Below are 15,278 nucleotides of genomic sequence, written 5' to 3' on the forward strand. Positions count from 1 at the left end.
TTTGGCACTAACTCTCTATGTCTGTCAGGTTCCTCATTTATAAGATGAAGTAATATAATAATAACCTTAAATAATAATACAATGGCAAGACTCCCTCATTGGGCTACTGTGAAACTTAAAGGAAAATGTCTGAAAGCCCTTAGCACAGTATCTGACATATCACAGCCACGAGGCTTTGATTCCACGTGTTTACTAAAACCTCTCTTAGTAGAGGAGAAACAGGACTAGATCAGATAAGGAAATAGGGTAGGATACTAGCGATATGATGGTAGTTTCAGTAGCAGTAAAAGTAATACCACCTTTGACGTCACTACTGGATGCTGCCAGGCAAAGCATTTTTAGATCATTTATTATTATATCAAGGAAAGTGTCCTTTATGCCTGTTTTACAGAAGAAGCAACCAAGGCTTAGAGGTAAGAAGTAACTAGATCACAGAGCTGGCAAATTAGAGAAGGCAGGATTTCAGCTCTGCACCTCTTAACCACACCGCTATCTGTCTCCCTTTAGGTAATTTGAGGAGTTCATTTTCTTTGCCTTCTTATCCTTCATTAGTGTTATAGAAATTAATAAGAACTTAGACTATACTAATATATAAGCTATTTCTTACTATATTGTCATCAGCTTGCTAAAAGGCTTTATCAGTTTAAATGACACCAGAGAGTCACTCTAGACCTCTGTTCCTATTGCATTAACTGTATCCTTAGGATTCAGTGACATATTAGATCCAAAGCCCAGGCTGACATTTTGCATGACAGAGTCACATATATATATATATGGGCATGTCAAAGTTAAAACTGAAGCTCATGTCTTTGGGATACATTCTTCTGGTTTTATTTCTGTAATTCACAATATAATGAAAAACCTTATTAAGTTGCATCTTCTAATTAGAACATTTGGAAAATTCATGTCAGGATGGTATTTGCAGTTTGCGCCATTGTTCAGAAATTTCCCGATGCTGCTGAAAAAAAGATTGGGGCAATGTTTAAACAAGTTAAGAAGAGAAATTACAGTATCTTTTAAATCCTTCAAGCAAGTCCAAAACATCCATTTATATTAAGACAATGACTGTACTAATTGCAAATGATGCTTTAATTTATTAATTAGAGATTAATGGAGACCTCAGACCCAGGGGTTTGTTTAGGTTGTTAAGCTTGCCTGAGTCACCATATGTAATTTAAAATAATCACACCGCGCTTTTCTTTAAAATATGTTAAAATTCAGACTTTTTTACTAACCAAGAACACATTTTCTCCAGCCACTCCTAATGAATGAAGTCTCATAGCCTTCTGAGCTGAAGGCTGTGGTAGAATTTGATTGTGCTTTATAGGAAGCCTGCTCTGTTGTTTATACCCTGAGAGTGTGTGCTTCTTTCTGCATTTGGTCATTGATGACTTGCTTTCGGGTGTCTGAGAAGAACCAGCTTTCATGAAGAACTTAAGCTAAAGTACCTACTAGTTGCCTCAAAAAACCCATTTTAGGTTGCAAATCTCTACTAATTCTATTATGCAGTAATCCAGCATGTGTACTTTTGTACTACAGAAACCTCTTCTAGCCCAACCTCACTGTAGTCTTTCTAGGACATTGAACTGATTATCATGTTCTCTCAGGAATGAGCAGAAATAGTAGGTGAAAATAAAAGGCCCTGGAACACAGATGGGATCAAATTTCACCTGGTCAGAACAATAAGGGGAACATCTTTAAGTCTTGATTGCTAAGAACTGACTGGAATTCATAACCATAAAAGATTTTTTTCAGGAACAACATTTGTTAGTTTTTTTAATTGTGGTGACAGTGATTTCCAACAGGTTTGCAACCTAAAGTTCCCCTTTCAGGTGTTGTTACAACACCACACCCACCACCGAAGCACCCATAGTCCATCCTCGTGGTCCATGGTGCTGCCTTCCCACTTTTCTAACCCCTCCTGCTCCCTCTCTGGTAGCCTTAGTTCCACAGTCAGATTTCTCGGGTTTGTTATAAGTTTGACTTTATCTGACCCATTGTTTTGCTTCTCTGTATTCTACATATAAATGACACCATCCAGTATTTGTCTTTCTCCTTCTGACTTATTTTGCTCAACATGATCCCCTCCAACCCCATCCATATTGTCACACATGGCGAGAGTTTATCTTGAGAAATAGTTGAGTAGTATTCCATTGTATGTATATACCACATCTCCCTCATCCATTCAATAAGCAGTGTCCATAGTTTGGCTATTGTAAATAGTGTTGCAATGAACATGGGAGTGCACCATTTCCTTTTGAAATAGTGTTCTTGTGTTCTTCAGGTAGATAACTAGGAGTGGAATTGTTGGGCCATATAGTAGAGCCATTTTTAATCTTTTGAGAAGCCTCCGTGTTCTATAGGGGGTGGCTCAGTCTACATCCCACCAACAGTGTAAGAGGGTACCTTTCTCCCCACGTCCTTGCCAACACTTACTGTTTCTAGTCTTTATTATATGGGCCATTCTCACTAATGTGAGGTGGTATCTCATTGTGGTTTTGATTTGCATTTCCCTGGTGATAAGTGATGATGAACATTTTCTCTTATGTTGGCCATCTGTGTGTCTTCTTTGGGAACTGCCTGTTTAGCTCTTAGACCCATTTTTTGAATGGATTAATTTTATTTTCGTTGAGTTGTAGGAGTTCTTTATAAATCTTTGATATCAACCTATTTTGTGATGTATGGTGTGCAAATGTTTTCTCCCACTCATTAGGGTGTCTTTTTGTTTTAGTGGTAATTTCTTTCACTGTACAGAAACTTTTTGATTTGATGTAGTCCCCATTGTTTTTATTCTCTTTTTGTTTTCTTTATTGTTGGACATGGATACACAATGAATCTGAAACCTATGTTGTGAAATGTTATGCTTTTGTTTTCTTCTGTATGTATTACAGTTTTAGGTTTTACATCAAAGTGTTTTATCCATTTTGAGTTGACTTTTGTGTATGGTATATGACAGGAATGAGGTTTGGATAGAAATATTGATTAGAAGGCTGCAATTAAATTAAAAAACAACAGCAACCTTTGTTTAGCCATATAGTAGAGCCATTTTTAATCTTTTGAGAAACCCTGGCCATCACAGGTCATTGAAGAAAGGTAGATAGTCTTGTAGTTCTTTGTGGTACAGAATGACTGTCTGCTAGCCAAGAGAGCAGGGGAATAAAAGTAAGGATATTTCTGGAATCATTTCTGTATCTTGAAAATGTTCATTTCCAAAGTAGACACAAGGCAGGAAAAAAAAATATGTGACTAAAGGGAATCCGCAGTAGAACAGATTGTTTTCTATGCTTCTTTGTGAGGCTAGCTAATTTATGCAGCAATAAAGCAACCCTAGCCCTTGGGGACTATATACCCCCGAGTAGCAATTATGGTAAACAATTTATAGCATGCTTACTTGTTTTATTAACACCTTTCCTTAGATTTTTATTATGTTGTCAATTTTGATTTCTGTGTTGTAATTTTGCTATGTATATGTAAGAATTTTTTCTGATGTCTTGAATATTTCCTTTTGGATTACTCATGAAGACCTGTTCACCCTCATGAGCCCTCTGCAGGGAGTTAATGGAGTTGCTGCTGAGCACTGCAGTGCAGCTCAGCGTTCTTCATTCTTTGAGCTGAGTCAGCTGAGATGGTGTTGACACTGTCTGAATTTGTGTGTGACCTTTGCTCTTTTAGTAAATCATTGTAGCTCTCTTGAGAAAGAAAATACAACACATCAGAGCTGCCACTGATTATCATTCTAGTAAGGAGCATTTATACACTGAAGTAAGTAAAGGCTCAATTATATTATGTGGATGCCAGCATAGTTTCTTGTATTGATGGAAGAAGGTAGATTAATACATTGCTGGCTAAGAGTTTTCCATCAAATGTAATGGACCACCTAACCTAGTCTTCACTCTTGTCACTGACCTTTCTCCGGTACATTAGTTTTCGACTTTCCATTTTGAGATGATAATTGAATAACATCCCTTTATTGGTCTTGTTATTTAGTGTTTTTTGGATTTGATTTCTGAAGGATTAGGGATTCATGTTTTGAGTGCTCACTTGTTTACACAGGATTTCAGGTGATTAAAATATAAATAGCATGAAATGTTAGGATGAAACAGAAAAAGTAAATGTGACCATATAGGGGTCCTTGTTTCCATTTTTTACAAAAGGTACCTTAGACTTATATGTAACGACCATTTTGTGTGTGTGAAATAACTGAAGTACAATTGTTACCACTTGAATTCTAATAAGAACAAGTTATATAACTAACAATATCTTTAATTACTACTTTTCAAAAATTTCAATTCCTCCTTCCCCATTCTAACTAAATTGCCATCTGTGAAAGCACTTGCTTGAGGAGACCCAAGGACTGTGGCCCAACTACTTAGCTGTCTTATGACCAGTTTGTATTTGATAGAACTGTGTGTGTAGTACAGACCAATGGCTGGTTACCATGTCCATTGGACTGTCTGTCTCGTATATCACATGTTTTAAACAAAGACTTGGCAAGTGACTGAAACATTTGGAACTCAAGTCATATGAAAGGTTACTTAAGATATTTTAGTTTTTGGTTAAAGTGAAAACAATACTTTTGGTAGTTGAATTATTAAGCCTATTGATGGAAAAGTAACGTATCAAACATGCATTCTGCCCAAATATGGTTCAGCACATACATGAGCAATATAATGTCCATGGATAAGCATTTTCTGGAGCTCTCCTTCAAAATTAAACACAGCAAATATTAAGGAACTTCTACTCTGAGGTAGACCTGAAGGCTTAGAATTTCAACCTCCTATCCTTACTCAACTAATTAATGTAGGCCCTAAAATGTTAACCATAAAATAATTGCTCTTTGTCAGTTCCTCAGTGCTTAACTCAATCTAAGCTATAATGCCAAACAGGACTTTCCCAAAAACTTGGGTGAAGGGTGTTCAAAGCAGAAAGACAAAACTGTAGGACACGTTCTGACAACACTATCCCCAAAGTCTGGAGACTATGACCCCCATCTCGGCATTTTTTTTAAAGATTTATTTATTTATTTATTTATGTATACAAGAACTGGGGTACAGACCAGGGGTGTGGGGGGTGAGAGGATTCACCAGAGACAGAGTGGGGAACAGAACAGGCAGACTGACTGAAATACACTGCTGCATCTCAGGGTACTTTTGAGTACCACCCTCCAGAACCCCAAATCTTTCTTGCTCTTCTTCCATCAACAGGCTTAATAATTCACCTACCTAGGGCCTCCCCTGGTGGCACAGCGGTTGAGTGCTAGGCTGCAAAGCGGCCTGCAGCCTCTGCAGCACCAGTTCGTTCCCCGGGCCACTGGCGAGGGTCCCACATGGTGCACAGACCTCTCCTGCCGCGCCCACTGCTCCCCTCAGCAGTGTATTTCGTCACTCTGCCTGTTTTGTTCCCCACTCTGGCTCTGGTGAATTCTCTCACCAAACCCCCCCCTCACGCTTCTGACTGTACCCAGTGCTTGTATAAATAAATTAAAAAAAAAAATCTTATAAAAAAAATAATTCAACTACCTAAAATTATTGTTTTCACTTTAACCAAAAACTATAAAATATCTTAAGTAACCTTTCATATGACTTGAGTTCCAAATGTGTCCCAGTCACCTGTGTAATCCTGTGTAAACAAGAAAGTCCCTTTCTCTATATCTCTTCTAGCAGAGTACAAGTCTTCTAGCCTAGTCTCTGGGCCCAGTAAGAAGAACTCGTTTCCTCTAGAGCTAGAATTGCCACTAACCAGTGGGTATTAGCTTTTAATTAAGTAATTTAAACTTTAAATTTTGTTCCTTGTTCTCAAGAATCACTTCCACATGCTCACTAGCCACAGAGAGCTGTGCTACTATATTGGACTACACAGACATAACATTTCCGTCACCACAGAAACTTCTTTTGAACAAAGCTGAGACACCATCTGTCTCAGGCCTGCCATTTCTTCCTTGTCTATAACTTTTCCACAAAGAAAAATGACCCTTTATATAGTCACACAAAACAGTTTTGCTCCACATAGACTTGCCCCTTTTGACCCCAAAAGACTTGCTTCTTCTATTAGGTAAACAAAAATCACCACCAACATTAAAACTATTTAGGCCTCCCTGGTGGTGCTATCCGCAGCTACTGCAGCACAGGTTTCATCCCCGGCCAGTCAGAGAGCTACCCACATGGTGCAGCAGACCTCTCCTGTCTCACCCGCCACTCCCCTCAGCAGTGTATTTCGGTCACCTGCCTGTTCTGCCCCCTGTTCTGTCTCTGGTGAATCCTCTCACCCCTTGCACCTCTGGCCTGTACCCCAGCTCTTGTATGCATAAATAAATAAATCTTAAAAAAAAAACAAAACAAATCTTCCAAAAAGGAATTTTAAAAAACTACTAGAAACTTTAAAATAATTTCTTCGCTTTTCATGCTATGGGGAATTCAGAAATATTAGAAATTGAGATCATTCTTATGAAAGGTCTCTATCAAAGATTTTATTATATCATATGGTTATTTAATTTCTGTGAACCTATTTTGTAATCTGTGTAAAGGATGTGCTCTGCCTCAAAGAAAAATTTCCTGAGCCCATAAAATAGGTTGCCCCCTCTATGTACCCTGAACTTCCTCTTTTTACATAAAGCTTTGAACATTTCTTTGTTTATGTAATATCATTTATCTTGCATGTCATTTGTTATCTAAGTCCCCCTGAAGGCTGAGATGCTTTATTCAAACATTTCCTCCAGCTTTTCATCTATACCATGATGATTAGCCTCTTCCCAAGTACTCAGCTTGTGCCTGAGTCTGTGTTAATGGGTTTTATATGAACTTAATGTTTTCAGTCTTCCAATGAAGAACGCAGCCATTTAAATTTTTAGAGGTAGGTATTTTACTTCAGAGGCCCATTCATCATTGTGCTATAAAAAGACAGGATCTTTGTTTCACTACTTGGCAGCCCTTTATGTGCCTTGCATGAAATTGAACCTTCAGCACACTCATGGAGTCACCAGAATGTCCAGCTGCTTTTCCTTCAACCAGAGGTTACAAGTGTGAAAACCTTAAGGTCCCTGTCTGTTAAGTATAAATCCCAGTAGATGTTAATTTTCTTCCTTTCTTCTGTAGGTGAAAGTTACAGTAATAATGATTTTTAAGTAGTTATAATTTGTTGGGTATTTTAAGTTCCATCTTCTCTGTATGTGTAGCCAATTTTTGTATAAGTTTTATAAGGCCGTAGTATTTCTGGAGACATTAATACCATTGCAAATACACTTTTTTATTACCCTTCATATCTAGTTCATTTTTTAAATAAAAGAGAGAAAGTAAATACCATCCAAAACAGTCCTATTAGACTGTTTAGATACTTATTTTTTTTATGTTTAGATATCTGTATTTATAAAGACAAAGTACACACACATAACACATTCATTTTTATGATAATGTGTTTTCAAAAATAGTTTTTTTTTTTCTCTTAGCATGGGCTCAACAGCTTTAAAAATAAAGGTACTTTTTTTAATGAGCTAAACCTCTGAATGAAAATGAGGATCTGTGAGCATTAGCAAAGGAATGTGAGCTGTGGAAAAACAGTTATATGACTACTGCATTGACCATATTCTGTTGCCATGGTGATATTAACATCTCAGGAGGAAAAAATCTAGTAAGTAGAGGCCAGAATGGAGGGAAATAATCTTTTATCGAAAACTTGTTTAAACATATCATGCAATCTCCTTCCTTATTTTTCTGCTTAGTTCCCTGAATACCACATTAAAGAAGACTCTCCTGTATGGTTTTTAAAAAATATTTTTACGTACATCCATTGGCACTTACTAACATACACTGTGTAGCAGAGGATCTGTGTGTTTCCTGGCCTGAAGAAGTGATTTTTCTAAGTTGAACAACATGGAGTGAGAGAGTCCCCAGTTGTTTGCTCTACCCCTGATGCTTGTCCTGGCTCTGTGGTCAATCCCTGATGTTGTCCAGGACAAGTCCCTTAACCATGTGGCCTGCAGTTTTCTTACTATCAAGATGAGAATGATTTCAGTTTCCATAACCCCTTCCCCACTTCCCAGAAACCTTGTCTGAAAATAATGGAAGCAACTGTTGATTTCCCTGCCCCTGTCACAGTAGAAAGTAGAGCTAGTATAGTGTCAAAGTAAACAACTTTGAAATCACACACTTACACCATAGCCTACTTTGTGTGCTCATAAGCAAGTTATCTATGCTATAGTTTTATCCATAAAATGTCTAGTAATACTGCTTAATGCATAACATGGATGTGATGACTGAATGAAACCATCTATAAATGGCTTAGCCCAGTGCTATTTTCACAACACATGGGAGGGGCTTTAGCCTCACCTGTGCTGGTGGTTATTATAATTTCTTTGATTGGTGAAAGGGCACCCACCACTGTAAGACACAATCACCTGTAAAGCATGACTTGTCACACAGGAGCATGATGACAGCTTTCCAGAATACTTCTGGAAGCAGTTGGACGTGTTGCTTCTCAGAGTGTTGTAGTTACATTGTTGGCAGCAGTGCCTGTCAGCCTGAGAAGATCAGCTTTAAGAAGTAATCAATGTGCCTGAGACTATAAGAACCCAACTGTGAAAAAAAAAATCTTAGAAGTTTGAAGGTACACATTTCCCTGTGTTTCACTTTTTTTCTTCGAATATGTGCCCTGCTTCTTGCAGTGCTGTTTGAGAAATGCTGCTCTGAGAACATTTTTAAATGACCTGAATAAATCCTATTTTGAAATTCTGTGAAATTAAGTTCTATTAAGGTAGGAGTTGGCAGAACTCACTTTTTTCATTTGCACTTTAAAAGATAATTATTCATTAGCTGTAGAATTTTCCTTTCCTCGTGAGGGTACAAATGGCAACAAAAGGGCTACTCTGTCCCTTTGTGAAATGTTCCAGAACATTGTCCAAATTCACTGTCAGACATGCGTTTGAATTAGCTCAGATGCACCTGAATCCTCTCTCGACTACATCAAGTTCTTCTGTGACAAAATCTTGCTCCTCCCCCTCTAGTAGTTTAAAGAATATGCAGGTGTGGCATGTGGAGGGAGGAGTGTGGGACTTGATAGAACCCAATGGCTGCACAGGAGTTAACTGCACGATTATTTACAGACTCTAACCCCTGTCAAAACACATTTCCAAGAAGACAAATTCAGGTAGATCAGCTTCAGCCAGCATAGTTGGAAAAAAAAAATTGAGAAGTTATGCTGTGATAGAAATATAGAATATAGAATCAACTCCCAAGAATTATAGGCTGAGTCTACTTGCATGTGTGAAGTGAGACTGAAGATGAAATGTCAGGCCAATTTGAGGAGCAGTGGCTTCCCAAATGCCAGGCTGGGCTAGGAGGACTGGCCTTGATTTGGTGCCTGGAAAGGAGTCATTGCATTCCTTTTTTGCCATGTAATTGACAGATCATATTGTGGGACTTTGAGGTGTACATTGTGGCATTGCACATTTCTTTGATACATATTGCAGTACAACCACTTGAATGGCGTTAGCTAGCACCTCTGTCATGCATATAATTATCATTTCCTTTTTGTGTTGAAAACAAGGAAGTTCTACTTTGAAGTTTAATACAGTATTCTTGACTGTAATACTGTGCGGTGTGTTAGATCTCCAGAATTTATCTACTATTTGCAAGTTAGTACCCTTTAAACAATTGTTTCTCTAATTGTCCTATCACTCATCCCCTGGTAACTACCGTTCTACACTCTGTTTTCACAAGTTATTGCAGGTCTTTAAATGGAGAATTGGAATAATGGTAGTAATTTAAGATGTATTATGATAGGTGTGTGAATAGGAAGTAGGGACACTTGACTGTTAGTTGTGGTTTACTCCAGTCACAAAGGGAAAAGAATTATGGACAGAGGAGCCTTTGCAACACCTGGTGTGACACTGTCTTCAGAGATGACGTCCCTAAAATCCTACTGAACTTACTGGTTCTCAGGAGGCAGAGGTTAACACTGCTGTCCTTAGAAGATCTGGAAATTTACAGAAGCATTTTTGGTTGGCACAATGATTAGAATGGAATGGGGCAAGGGGCAGGATGACAAAACTTCCTTGGATATGTGGGTCTGACCTGTCAAAAAAGAAAGTGTCCCAGTCAAAATGCCTCTAACGCCCCCACTGAGACATGTTAGATGAGATAGCTCTATAGCCAAGAGATGGAGAGTTTGAGCTAAAAAATAGTATTTTTTTCATTATTTCAATTTTATTTATTTTCTTATCTCTCTCTCTTTTTTTTAAGATTTATGCATACAAGAGCTGGGGTAGAGGGCCTCCCCGGTGGCGCAGCGTTTGAGCGCTGGGTTGCGAAGCTGCCCGCAGCCTCTGCTGCACCGGTTCGATCCCAGCTGCTCCCCGGCCACAGGAGGAGGGTCCCACATGGCTCGCAGACCTCTCCTGCCTCCCGCTGCTCCCCTCAGCAGTGTGCTTCGGTCCTTCTGCCTGCTCTGCTCCCCGCTCTGGCTCTGGTGAATTCTCTCACCCTCCCGTGCTTCTGACTGTACCCAGTGCTTGTATAAATAAATAAATAAATACATAAATCTTTAAAAAAAAAAAAAAGAGCTGGGGTAGAGGCCAGAGATGCAGGGGGTGAGAGGATTCACCAGAGGCAGAGTGGGGAGAAGAACAGGCAGACTGACTGAAGTACGCTGCTGAGGGGAGCAGCAGGCGAGTCAGGAGAGGTCTGCTGTGCTACGTGGGTTGCTCCCTGGCCAGCCAGGTATCGAACTCGTGCTGCAGAGGCTGCGGATTGCTTCATAGTGCGGTGTTTAACCCCTTGTGCCACCAGGAAGGCCCCTCTGTTAATTTTTGAATAGTATTTGATTTCTCCCCTCTGGTGTAGTCCCTGTAGTTCTCCTACCACCACAATGCCTGTGATCCATCTCCCATGCCCTGTGCTCTTCCCTCCCTTGTTTTGAATCTTCTCTCCCTCACCCCTCCATGCCTCAGATCTGTGGTCAGCTTGCCAGTTTTGTCTTTTTTCCTGACATTGTATTTAGTTTCTCTATATTCTGCACTTAAGTGAAACCATCCAATATTTATATATCTTTTTTTTCTGACTTATTTCACTTAGCAATGTCCCTTCCTGCTCCATCCATGTTGCCACAAATGGCATGAATTTCTTTTTTGTTCTCTGAGTAGTATACCATTGTGTATATCTCTATATATACCATATCGTCTTGATCCATTCAACTGTTTGGGACCATTTAGGTTGTTTCACATCTTAGCTTTTTAAATAGTGCTGCGCTAAATATAGGAGTGCAGGTTTCCTTCCAAATTAGTGTTTTTGCTTCACTTGGATAGATTTTTAGGAGTAGAATCTGTAGATCATATGGTAGATCCATTTTCAGTGTTTTGCGGCACCTCCACACAGCTCCCCATAGTGGCTGGATTAGTCTATATTCCCACCAGCAGTGTAAGAGGGTTCCTTTTCCACCACATCCTTGCCAACACTTGTTGTTTCTGGGTTTTTTGATGTGGGCCATCCTCACAGACAGGAGGTGGCATCTCATTGTGGTGTTGATTTCCATTTCCCTGATGATAAGTGATACTGAACATTTTTCCATATGCCTGCTGACCATTTGCATTTCTTCTTTGGAGAAATGTCTTTTTTTGAGCTAAGAAAGAGTAAAGTAAAATTAGATGATAAAAAGCAAGAAAGAAAGCTATACTTGGATGGGATAGCTCATAACACTTGACATGGAGGCAGTGGCCTTGGACTTGGTATCCAGTCATCACAGGAAAACCAGAAATGACAGCAGCCTCTGTAGAAACAGCTGACATTTTATTCTCTTCCTGCACCAGAGTTGCAAAATGAATTAAAGATAATTTTAAGAATGATTTTAAAAGTTTGTTGTTGTTGTTTTTTTTTTTAATTTATGAAGGTATCCAATTCACAAGCTTGTCTCTATATGGAGAATATCCCTGTTTGGAAATTAAATTCAATTTTTTCCATAACCTCCAAGTCCAAGCCTCATAGCCAGTTTTCTCTACCTGACCAACAGTCTCCCTCTCAGTTCCCTAGATTCCAGTTCAGTACATTGTGAATGGAACCTTGCAATATGTATTTTTAATAAGGTCTTTGGGAGATTCTTCTGACTGAGGTCTTATTATATAATATATATATATAATATATATATATTCCAAAGTTGAGTCATAGAAATCTCAATAATTCATTTGCTTATAACAACCATCTTTGTTTTTATAACCCCTTAAAAATTTAACTTTGAATGTATACCTTATTTATATCTTACAAAAAAGTTCTGTCTAGTGTGCATCATTTGAAACCCACAAAATAGAGTTTTTACAGATGAACAAACTGAGATCCCAAAAAGTTATTTGCCCCAGATTCTAATGAGACTCCAATGGTAGAATGGGGATTTGAATCCAGATCTTCTAACTCATTTTATTCTGCTTCAGCGCATCAGCAGACAACAGAGTGGAAACTGAGAGTAGGGTATTGGCCAGTGGTGACCTGGGGTCTTTGTAGTCCCTGAAAGAGCAGCTCTAACTCCATAGGACAAATGCACTGCACCCAGCTAAGAAAATTTCTACCAAAATGACTTTTTTTAGCCAAACCATCTTTCTGTAGAAACTTCAAAGATGTTCTTTTCATTTCTTGACATGTTTGAAGCTTTAGCAAGAATCTAATTTATTTGAAGACCAAATAAAGGCAGAATGCCTGAGAAACAAATAGTTTCAAGTTAACTGACATCTCAAAAGCTTAAAAGAGCAATTTGCATTCTTGGGGAAGAAAAATAGTCAACTCAGAAATTAATTTAACTCCAGAATTTTTAGAAATGACTGTGGGAAACCTCAAATTCTAAAGTCCTTTAACATGTTTTAGTGAATTTTTGATGATAGAGTGTTAGTTTAACTTTTTTTAAAGTTAGAGCATTCATTCAAAACATTACAAGAGAATTAATAATAGATTGTTAGTTGAAGTTTTAAATAACTTACAATTTCTTTTTCCTTAGTACAGTAATGTTGCATTACAATATGAGTTTCAGTGAACTTACATTAAGTTCACTGAAAGTCCAATTCTATTTTCCATTATCCAATTGACCCTTTTTGCCTGATTAACCCACCTCCCTTTCCCCTTCCCTAGTAGTAACCACCAGTTGGTGGGCGCTGACCGATACCGGTACAGCAGACTTGTCCAGTCTTGCCCTCTGCTCCCTCATCAGTGTATTTCAGTAGATCTGCCTGTTCTGCTCCCTGCTCTGTTTCTGGTGACTCCTCTCACCTCCCACACTTCTGGCCTACATCCCAGTTCTTATATGCATAAATAAAAAAAAACCAAATCCTTAAAACTTTACTTTTGCTTTAATTCATTCATTTAATTTGTCTACATACCACATGTTAAGAACTCATACAATGTTTTTCTTTCTCCATCTGAAATTTTTTTAAAGATTTATTTATGCATACAAGAACTGGAGAACAGGCCAGAGGTACAGGGGGTGAGAAGTTTCACCACAGACAGAGTGGGGAGTCGAACAGGCAGATTGACTGAAATACACTGCTGAGGGGAGCAGCATGTGAGTCAAGAGAGGTCTGCTGCATCATGTGGGTCACCTCCCTGGCAGGGGATTGAACTTGTGCTGCAGTATCTGTGGATAGCTTCATAATACTGTGTCTTAACCCTCTGCTCCACCAGGGAGCCCCCCACCATCTGACATTTCACTAAGCTTTCACTAAGCTAAATACCCTCTAGGTCCATTCATGTTGCAAATGTCAAATTATAGCTGTAGTATTCCACTGTTTTTAGATACCATATCTTTATCCAGTCATCTGTCAGTGGCCACTTAGGTTATTTCCAGCCACTGGTTATTGTAAATAATGCTGCAGTGAACATAGGGGTGCATATATCTCTGAATTGGTGGCATTTTAAAAATTGTTTTAATACCCCAAAGAATAACAAATTGAATCATAGGAATTAAATAATTTAAAACTTTTAAACAACTTGTATCAGTCAGAAACAATTGATTATTTTCTAATTGAACTTTTAATTCTCTCTTTTTTCAATTACTATATGTGTCTTTACTTACAGATTGCTCGCTAAGAGTTTTCTATATTCTAACAGAGATAGCAGTATCCTTTAAATGAACATTAATAGTGACACCTTAAAAGAAATATTAAAGCCTTGAGTAGTTCTTACTTAAAGTAACAATTTTGAACTTGCCACTCTTTGGACATAGAATATTTTTACTTAGTAACTTTGAGACATACTGCTTCACTTTGGTTGGAATTTAATGTCAGCAGTGTTTTCAGTATAGAGACTGTTGTGTTCAGAGTGAGAACTAATATTTATCTAGAGCTAATGTTTGCCTGAGTTAAGAAAAAATATCCTATCTGGATATTTTTTTTTTGTATGAAACACTGGAAAGAGCCAGCACAACTTTTGTAGTCAGACAAATAAGGCTTAAGTCCCAGCTCTGGATTTTCTATTCACATGGTCTGTGACCCCTGTAGCTTCTCTTTACTCACCTGTGAATTTGAATTAATAACATCTATTTCACAAGATGTTGTAGAGATTAAAAAAAGAGATTAATTCACAGAGGGCCATACAAAGAGTGTGCCCCAAAGTTGACAGATTTGAGTTTTTTAATTATTTTTAATTACATTCTCACCTTAAGTTGCTTGTCTAAGTCAGCAGGTATCAAGGAGTTTGGGTTTTGTTGTGTTTTTTTTTTTTAACAGAATTATTTTGCTTATAGGATGAAAAGGCATTTACTATTTCAATCTTCAGTGGCATTTATATGGAATTTCTCATTGTGTATGGAATTAAGGAACCTTTACATGTATACTAAAAATATATATTTACTTTTTTAATATTTATTTAGTCATTGTTCATTTTTTATAATGTTTGACTTCTCCCCTCTGGTGTAATCCCCATAAAATTCCCACCACCAAATCACCTGTGAACTATCATCATAGTTTCTTGTGCTCTTGCCTCCCTGTTTTGGCCCCTCTCCCTCACCCCCTCCCTATTAGTTTTGTCTTTTTTTTTTTTCTGACTCCTGTTTGTTTTCCATATAGTCCTCCTATAATTGATACCATCCAATATTTTTTTTAGCCTTCTGACTTATTTCACTGAGCATAATCCCTCCTAGCTCCATCCATGTTGCTGTGAATCACATGAGTTTATCTTTTTTGATCGCTGAGTAATATTCCATTGTGTATATATATATATATATATATATATATATATATACCACATCTTCTTGAACCAGTCATCTGTTTTTGGGCATTTGGGTTGTTTCCATACCTAAACTACTGTAAATACTAC

The 15,278-nt window shown here is 38.1% G+C and overlaps 1 protein-coding gene across 1 annotated transcript in view; it reads left to right on the forward strand.

The window, feature by feature from the left end:
- Window positions 1-15,278, forward strand: part of ANK3 (ankyrin 3) — a gene marked incomplete at its 5' end in the record, with an annotated part of 310,179 nt that overhangs the window by 117,157 nt on the left and 177,744 nt on the right. The window lies entirely within an intron of this gene.

The sequence above is a fragment of the Talpa europaea genome, assembly GCF_964194135.1.
Source record: "Talpa europaea genome assembly, chromosome: 10".
NCBI classification, from domain to species: Eukaryota; Metazoa; Chordata; class Mammalia; order Eulipotyphla; family Talpidae; genus Talpa; species Talpa europaea.